Raw genomic sequence first — 10,000 nt, 5'->3', positions numbered from 1 at the left:
TACTGTGCCTCGTATTCCTGAAAAATTTGCTAAAAAAAACTAGCAAGCTAATGTTAGCATGCTAAAATACTAACTGTAGCATTTGTCAAGTACTAAAATATATTACTGTGCCTCGTATTCCTGAAAAATTTGCTAAAAAACTAACAAAAAAATAGCAAGCTAATGTTAGCACGCTCAAATAGTAATTTTAGCATGTGTCAAGTACTAAAATATTTTAATGTGTCATATTCCTGAAAAATTTGCTTAAAAACTAGCAAACTAATGTTAGCACGCTCAAATACTCATTTTAGCATGTGTCAAGTACTAAAATATTTTAATGTGTGTCATATTCCTGAAAAATGTGCTAAAAAACTAACAAAAAACTAGCAAGCTAATGTTAGCACGCTCAAATACTAATTTTAGCATGTGTCAAGTACTAAAATATTTTAATGTGTCGTATTCCTGAAAAATTTGCTAAAAAACTAGCAAGCTAATGTTAGCACGCTCAAATACTCATTTTAGCATGTGTCAAGTACTAAAATATATTACTGTGCCTCGAATTCCTGAAAAATTGGTTTACAAAGTGAGCATGTTAACGTGAGAATATATCAAATACTACGTGTGAGGTGTATCCTTTATTAAAAAAATGTGCTAAAAAAAGAAGCTAGCCTACTATCGTTAGAATGCTAACAGGTAGCATTCGTCAAGTACCAAAATATATCACTCTGCAATGTATTCCTTAAAAATGTGTTTAAAAAGTGAGCATTTTAACGTGAGCATAAATTGAGTACAAAAATATGACTAAGATGTATACCTAGAAAAATTTGCTAAAAAAAACAAACTAGCCTACTTATGTTAGCATGCTAACAGGTAGCATTTATCAATTAACAAAATGTATTACTCTGCGATGTATTCCTGAAAAATGGCCTTCCCAAAGTCCTGGCTGAAACGTGTGGACAATGCTGAAGAAACAAGTCCATGTCACACTTCAATCAGTACACTTTAATAAGTACATTTCAATAAGTACAGTTCAAGATGTACACTTCAATAGGTACACTTCAATCAGTACACTTTAAGTACCTTTCAATAAGTATACTTCAACAGGTACAGTTCAAGATGTATACTTCGAAAAGTACACTTCAATAGGTACTCTTCAATCAGTACACTTTAATAAGTACCTTTCAATAAGTATACTTCAAAAAGTACAGTTCAAGACGTATACTTCGAAAAGTACACTTCAATAGGTACTCTTCAATCAGTACACTTTAATAAGTACCTTTCAAAAAGTATACTTTGATAAGTACAATTCAAGATGTACACTTCAAAAAGCACACTTCAATCAGTACACTTCAATCAGTACACTTCAATAGGTACACTTTAATAGGTACACTTCAATAAGTACAGTTCAAGATGTATTCTTCAAAAAGTACACTTCAATAGGTACACTTCAATCAGTACACTTTAATAAATACCTTTCAATAAGTATACTTCAATAAGTACAATTCAAAATGTATACTTCAAAAAGTACACTTCAATAGGTACTCTTCAAACAGTACACTTTAATAAGTATACTTCAAAAAGTACACTTCAATAGGTGCACTTCAATCAGTACACTTTAATAAGTACACTTCAATCAGTAAACTTTAATAAGTACATTTCAATAAGTAGTCTTCAATAAGTACAGTTCAAGATGTATTCTTCAAAAAGTACACTTCAATAGGTACACTTCAATCAGTACACTTTAATCAGTACATTTCAATAAGTATACTTCAATAAGTACACTTCAATAAGTACAGTTCAAGATGTATATTTCAAAAAGTTCACTTCAATAGGTACACTTCAATCAGTACACTTTAATAAGTACACTTCAATAAGTACAGTTCAAGATCTATACTTCAAAAAGTTCACTTTAATAAGTTCACTTTAGTAAGTACACTTTAATAAGTACACTTTAATAAGTGCATTTCAAGATGTATACTTCAAAAAGTACACTTCAATCAGTACACTTTAATAAGTGCACTTCAATAAGTACAGTTCAAGATGTATTCTTCAAAAAGTACACTTCAATAGGTACACTTCAATCAGTACACTTCAATCAGTACACTTTAATAAGTACCTTTCAATAAGTATACTTCAATAAGTACAGTTCAAGATGTATACTTCAAAAAGTACACTTCAATAGGTACTCTTCAAACAGTACACTTTAATAAGTACATTTAAAAAAGTATACTTCAAAAAGTACACTTAAATAGGTACACTTCAATCAGTACACTTCAAGAAGTACAGTTCAAGATGTACACTTCAATCAGTACACTTCAATCAGTACACTTCAATCAGTACACTTTAATATGTACACTAATAAGTACATTTCAAGATGTACACTATATTTCAAAAAGTACACTTCAATAGGTACACTTCAATCAGTACCTTTCAATAAGTATACTTCAAAAAGTACACTTCAATCAGTACACTTTAATAAGTAAGTACTCTTCAATAAGTACAGTTCAAGATGTATATTTCAAAAAGTACACTTCAATAGGTACACTTCAATCAGTACACTTTAATCAGTACATTTCAATAAGTATACTTCAATAAGTACACTTCAATAAGTACCGTTCAAGATGTATATTTCAAAAAGTTCACTTCAATAGGTACACTTCAATCAGTACACTTTAATAAGTACACTTCAATAAGTACAGTTCAAGATGTATACTTCAAAAAGTACACTTCAATAGGTACACTTCAATCAGTACACTTTAATAAGTACCTTTCAATAAGTATACTTCAATAAGTACAGTTCAAGATGTATACTTCAAAAAGTACACTTCAATAGGTACTCTTCAAACAGTACACTTTAATAAGTACATTTTAAAAAGTATACTTCAAAAAGTACACTTAAATAGGTACACTTCAATCAGTACACTTCAAGAAGTACAGTTCAAGATGTACACTTCAATCAGTACACTTCAATCAGTACACTTTAATATGTACACTAATAAGTACATTTCAAGATGTACACTATACTTCAAAAAGTACACTTCAATAGGTACACTTCAATCAGTACACATTAATAAGTACATTTCAATAAGTACAGTTCAAGATGTATTCTTCAAAAAGTACACTTCAATAGGTACACTTCAATCAGTACCTTTCAATAAGTATACTTCAAAAAGTACACTTCAATCAGTACACTTTAATAAGTAAGTACTCTTCAATAAGTACAGTTCAAGATGTATATTTCAAAAAGTACACTTCAATAGGTACACTTCAATCAGTACACTTTAATCAGTACATTTCAATAAGTATACTTCAATAAGTACACTTCAATAAGTACCGTTCAAGATGTATATTTCAAAAAGTTCACTTCAATAGGTACACTTCAATCAGTACACTTTAATAAGTACACTTCAATAAGTACAGTTCAAGATGTATACTTCAAAAAGTACACTTCAATCAGTACACTTTCATAAGTACACTTTAATAAGTACATTTCAAGATGTATACTTCAAAAAGTACACTTCAATCAGTACACTTTAAGAGATACACTTTAATAAGTACATTTCAATAAGTACACTTCAATAAGTACAGTTCAAGATGTATACTTCAAGATGTATATTTCATGAAGTATTCCTACTTTGTATACAGGTAAAGACCTCCCTATAAAAGCAAGCGCCCAACGTGGGGCTCGAACCCACGACCCTGAGATTAAGAGTCTCATGCTCTACCGACTGAGCTAGCCAGGCTGTGGAGGATACATACATACCTACAGACAGACAGACAGACAGACAGACAGACAGACAGACAGACAGACAGACAGACAGACAGACAGACAGACAGACAGACAGACAGACAGACAGACAGACAGACAGACAGACACCTGCGGTGTCACAGGTCATGTGACCTCCTGACCGCCAACATGGCGTGTCAAATAAAATGTGCAATTGTCACTTTTAAAGATGATGTCATCATAAATGTGTTTGTAGTCAGTGATGACCACACTCCCACTGGGGATTAGGACATCACACACACACACACACACACACACACACGCACGCACGCACGCACGCACGCACACACACACACACACACACTCTTGTATTTGTCACCTTGTTGAGACGTGAGAAAAAAGCCTCCCTCTTTAGGACCAGCCTTTCTATATATATAAAGATGTGTATTTACAACATTAATAATATATACATACTATGCACATATAAAAGAGCTTGTTGTGAAAAATGAGTTGGAATTTCACAAGAAAAAGGTCACAATTTCACAAGAAAAACTTAGAATTTTGGCAGTATTATAAAAAAACTGAACATGTGTGCAATATTATGATAAAAGTTGGAATTTTACTCAATGACAGTCGCAATTTTACAAGAAAAGCTCAAAATGTTGGCAATTTTATGAAAAGAGTCGTAATTTTACTCGACAAAAGTCACAATTTTATAAGAAAATTTTCAAATGTTGGCAATATTATTATAATAATAATCAGAATTTTACTTTGCAAAATGATGACAAAAGTCATCATTTTACTCAAAAAATTTCACAAATTTACAAGAACAACAAAAAAATTGGCAATATTGTGATAAAAGTCCGAATTTTATATGACAAATGTCACCATTTTGCATTAAAAAGTCATAATTTTACATAAAAACGTAATAGTTTTACGAGAAAATTATGCAACATTACAGAAACCGAAAGAATATGAGAAATTGCTCCCAATTTTATAAGAAAAAAGTTGACACATTGTGAGAAAAAGACTGCTTTTAGTTAATTTATTTATTTATTTTTGTTTGTAATTGTTTTTTAATCTTCATTATTTACTTCAAGTTATTACAGTATGTCCCTATATACATATTTATTTATTTTTTTATACATTTTGGCCAAAGGGGTTGCATTTAAATTTCTTACACACACTTGTTATTTCATATGTTGACCAGAGGGGGAGCACTTTTAAAAGCGACACACAGTCAATGTGAAAAATCCCTCCTTTTTGGGACCACCCTCATGTTGATAGATGTCACCACCAGGGGTGCAAATGAGATATCTATTTTGTGTTTTTGTAATGTGCTTAAGGCCGATGACGAAGGAGTCAGGGACCACAGATGGCCCCTGTGCCGCACTTTGGGCAACCCAGCTGTAGAAGCTAACTGTTAATGGCCACTATAGTCTTAGTAGCGTAGGGTATTTGTTCATCCTTCTTTAGCTGCCGTCTTGTTTGATCATATATTTCTGCCTTTGCACCTGTCAATGTTTACTTTTGTATGCACATTAAATCAACAACAACATCCTGACTTTGGAGCAATGTTCACGGACTCTAGTATTTGGCTCTCTATTAGATGCAATGGTTTTCTGATTGATGTCCTAACTTGTTCACACCTCCTCATAGGGAAGGTACTTTTCCACACAGACACAGACACACAAAGAGAGACACAACTACTTGACTTTAGCATGCAGACAAATTGAGCGCCAACAACACCTGTTGCATCACAAAGGGCCGCCACTTAACAGGAGGACCCACACCCTCTCACCCCCCACCCCTGTCAAAGACACATGCTCAAGCACACACACACACACACACACACACACACACACACGCACACACACGTGATAAGAAGATAAGAAGACTGTCTGCCAACAATGAGACGCTTTTCTTATCTTGGTGACGAGCAGAAAGATTTTAGACGACAACTTCATGTCTTTTGTGTGGAATTTAAATCATACTTTATTCCTCTTTGTGTACTCTTCATACTTTATTCCTCTTTGTGTACTCTTCATACTTTATTCCCCATCGAGTATTCTTCATACTTTATTCCTCATTTGTGTACTCTTCATACTTTATTCCTCTTTGTGTACTCTTCATACTTTATTCCCCATCGAATACTCTTCATACTTTATTCCTCATTGTGTACTCTTCATACTTTATTCCTCTTTGTGTACTCTTCATACTTTATTCCTCTTTGTGTAGTCTTCATACTTTATTCCTCTTTGTGTACTCTTCATACTTTATTCCCCATCGAGTACTCTTTATACTTTATTCCTCATTGTGTACTCTTCATACTTTATTCCCCATCGAGTACTCTTCATACTTTATTCCCCATCGAGTACTCTTCATACTTTATTCCTCATTGTGTACCCTTCATATTTTATTCCTCATTGTGTACCCTTCATATTTTATTCCTCATTGTTTACTCTTCATATTTTATTCCTCATTGAGTGCTCTAAATATGTTATTCCTCATCAAGTACTCTTCATACTTTATTCCTCGTCAAGTACTCCTCATATTTTATTCCTCATTGTGTAGTCTTCATATTTTATTCCTCATTGAGTACTCTTCATACTTTATTCCTCAAGTACTCTTCATATTTTAGTCCTCATCAGTACACTTCATATTTTATTCCTCGTCGAGTACTCTTCATATTTTATTCCTCATCGTATACTCTTCATATTTTATTCCTCATCGTGTACTCTTCATACTTTATTCCTCATCGAGTACTCTTCATACTTTATTCCTCATCGAGTACTCTTCATATGTTATTCCTCATCATGTACTCTTCATACTTTATTCCTCATGGAGTACTCTTCATATTTTATTCCTCATCGAGTACTCTTCATATGGTATTCCTCATTGAGTACTCTTCATATTTTATTCCTCATCGAGTACTCTTCATATGTTATTCCTCATCGAGTACTCTTCATACTTTATTCCTCATTGAGTACTCTTCATATGTTATTCCTCATCGAGTACTCTTCATATTTTATTCCTCATCGAGTACTCTTCATATTTTATTCCTCAGAGTACTCTTCATATTTTATTCCTCATCGAGTACTCTTCATACTTTATTCCTCATCAAGTACTCTTCATATTCATAGCAGTTAATGGTAGCGTGTGAAGCGTAAATCGACTTAGAAAACAAAACAAAAGAATGTCTGAGGACAGATTCCGAGCACCTGCGTGTGCCTCAAAGTTGTTCTTTGGAGGGAGAGAGTGTTGGAGTGTGGAGTGTTGGAGTGAGAGAGTGTTGGAGGGAGAGAGGGAGAGAGTGTTGGAGGGAGAGAGTGTTGGAGGGAGAGAGTGTTGGAGGGAGAGAGTGTTGGAGTGAGAGAGTGTTGGCGGGAGAGAGTGTTGGAGTGAGAGAGTGTTGGAGTGTGGAGTGTTGGAGTGAGAGAGTGTTGGAGGGAGAGAGGGAGAGAGTGTTGGAGGGAGAGAGTGTTGGAGGGAGAGAGTGTTGGAGGGAGAGAGTGTTGGAGTGAGAGAGTGTTGGAGGGAGCGAGTGTTGGGAGTGTGGAGTGTTGGAGTGAGAGAGTGTTGGAGGGAGAGAGGGAGAGAGTGTTGGAGGGAGAGAGTGTTGGAGGGAGAGAGTGTTGGAGGGAGAGAGTGTTGGAGTGAGAGAGTGTTGGAGGGAGAGAGTGTTGGAGTGTGGAGTGTTGGAGTGAGAGAGTGTTGGAGGGAGAGAGGGAGAGAGTGTTGGAGGGAGAGAGTGTTGGAGGGAGAGAGTGTTGGAGGGAGAGAGTGTTGGAGTGAGAGAGTGTTGGAGGGAGAGAGTGTTAGAGTGAGAGTGTTGGAGGGAGAGAGTGTTGGAGGGAGAGAGTGTTGGAGGGAGAGAGTGTTGGAGTGTTGGAGGGAGAGAGTGTTGGAGGGAGAGAGTGTTGGAGGGAGAGAGTGTTGGAGTGTTGGAGGGAGAGAGTGTTGGAGGGAGAGAGTGTTGGAGTGTTGGAGGGAGAGAGTGTTGGAGGGAGAGAGTGTTGGAGTGAGAGAGTGTTGGAGGGAGAGAGGGAGAGAGTGTTGGAGGGAAAGAGTGTTGGAGTGAGAGAGTGTTGGGGGGAGAGAGTGTTGGAGGGAGAGAGTGTTGGAGTGAGAGAGTGTTGGAGGGAGAGAGTGTTGGAGGGAGAGAGTGTTGGAGGGAGAGAGTGAGAGAGTGTTGGAGGGAGAGAGTGTTGGAGGGAGAGAGTGTTGGAGTGTTGGAGGGAGAGAGTGTTGGAGGGAGAGAGTGTTGGAGTGAGAGAGTGTTGGAGTGTTGGAGGGAGAGAGTGTTGGAGTGAGAGAGTGAGAGTGCTGGAGGGAGAGAGTGTTGGAGGGAGAGGGTGTTGGAGTGAGAGAGTGAGAGAGTGTTGGAGGGAGAGAGTGTTGGAGTGAGAGAGTGTTGGAGGGAGAGAGTGTTGGAGTGAGAGAGTGAGAGAGTGTTGGAGTGAGAGAGTGTTGGAGTGAGAGAGTGTTGGAGGGAGAGAGTGTTGGAGTGAGAGAGTGTTGGAGTGAGAGAGTGAGAGTGCTGGAGGGAGAGAGTGTTGGAGTGTTGGAGGGAGAGAGTGTTGGAGTGAGAGAGTGTTGGAGGGAGAGAGTGTTGGAGTGAGAGAGTGAGAGAGTGTTGGAGGGAGAGGGTGTTGGAGTGAGAGAGTGAGAGAGTGTTGGAGGGAGAGAGTGTTGGAGTGAGAGAGTGTTGGAGGGAGAGAGTGTTGGAGTGTTGGAGGGAGAGTGTTGGAGTGAGAGAGTGTTGGAGTGAGAGAGTGTTGGAGTGAGAGAGTGTTGGAGTGAGAGAGTGTTGGAGGGAGAGAGTGTTGGAGTGAGAGAGTGTTGGAGTGGGAGAGTGAGAGTGCTGGAGGGAGAGAGTGTTGGAGTGTTGGAGGGAGAGAGTGTTGGAGTGAGAGAGTGAGAGTGCTGGAGGGAGAGAGTATTGGAGTGCTGGAGGGAGAGAGTGTTGGAGTGTTGGAGGGAGAGAGTGTTGGAGTGAGAGAGTGAGAGAGGAACGCTCAAAGGTGGACAAACATTGACCTTGTAAAACAAGATGGCAGCTTCCCCCTGGAAGTCCAAAGGGGGCGGGGCCACAGTGCAAACAGAGTGGCCCCTGCTCCTCACCCGGGGGCCACATCGACCAGGACGTGTCTGGCGGTCTTGGTGGGATCTGATCCTACGTGAGTCCAGTTTGTCACTTTGTCCTGGGTAACATACTTTCCTGGACTCCAAGGTCCTCCAGGGCATCTTGAAGTGTACTTCTTGAAGTGTACCACTTGATGTGTACTTATTGAAGTGTACTTATTGAAGTGTACTAATTGATGTGTACTTCTTGAAATGTACTTCCTGAAGTATACTACTTGATGTGTACTTATTGAAGTGCACTTTTTGATGTGTACTTCCTAAAGTATACTACTTGATGTGTACTTATTGAAGTGTACCTTCCGAAGTGTACTTCCTAAAGTATACTACTTGATGTGTTCTTATGCAAGTGTACTTATGTAAGTGTACTTATTGAAATTTACTAATTGAAGTGTACTTCCTGAAGTATTCTAATTGCCGTGTACTTCCTGACCTCTACTTCTTGATGTGTACTTATTGATGTGTACTTTTTGAAGTGTACTTCCTGAAGTATACTACTTGGTGTGTACTTATTGAAGTGTACTAATTGATGTGCACTTATTGATGTGTATATATTGAAGTATACTACTTGATGTGTACTTATTGAAGTATACTAATTGATGTGCACTTATTGAAGTGTGCTAATTGATGTGCACTTATTGATGTGTACTTATTGAAGTGTATATATTGAAGTGTACTTCCTAAAGTATACTACTTGATGTGTACTAATTGAAGTATACTAATTGATGTGTACTTATTGAAGTGTGCTAATTGAAGTGCACTTATTGAAGTGTACTTATTGAAGTGCACTAATTGAAGTATACATCTTGAAATGTACTTATTGAAAGGTACTTATTAATGTGTACTTTTTGAAGTGCACCTATTGACGTGTACTTATAGAAGTGTACTTAGTGCACTGACTGGAGTAGAGTATTCCGTTGTTGATGAAAGTGGATCACTTGCTGTGTCCAGTAGTAGTAAATGGTTGTGTATGATTACAACAATGTGTTTATGGTGTGTGTGTGTGTGTGTGTGTGTGTGTGTGTGTGTGTGTGTGTGTGTGTGTGTGTGTGTGTGTGTGTGTGTGTGTGCGTGTGTGTGTGTGTGTGTGTGTGTGTGTGTGTGTGTGTGATGGTCACAAAACAAGAAAAGTCAGTGAGTGTATTGAGTGTG

General features: G+C 37.5%; 1 protein-coding gene and 1 non-coding gene across 3 annotated transcripts in view; one reads left to right on the top strand and one right to left on the bottom strand.

The window, feature by feature from the left end:
- Window positions 1-10,000, top strand: part of bbs9 (Bardet-Biedl syndrome 9) — a 449,751-nt gene that overhangs the window by 434,979 nt on the left and 4,772 nt on the right. The window lies entirely within an intron of this gene.
- On the bottom strand, window positions 3,650-3,722 carry trnak-cuu (transfer RNA lysine (anticodon CUU)). Its single transcript has one exon. It is a non-coding gene; the product is annotated as a tRNA-Lys (tRNA).

The sequence above is a fragment of the Nerophis lumbriciformis genome, linkage group LG04 (assembly GCF_033978685.3).
Source record: "Nerophis lumbriciformis linkage group LG04, RoL_Nlum_v2.1, whole genome shotgun sequence".
Classification (NCBI taxonomy): Eukaryota; Metazoa; Chordata; class Actinopteri; order Syngnathiformes; family Syngnathidae; genus Nerophis; species Nerophis lumbriciformis.
Note: the sequence above shows the minus strand (reverse complement) of the source record. Positions and strands in the feature narration are given on the sequence as shown.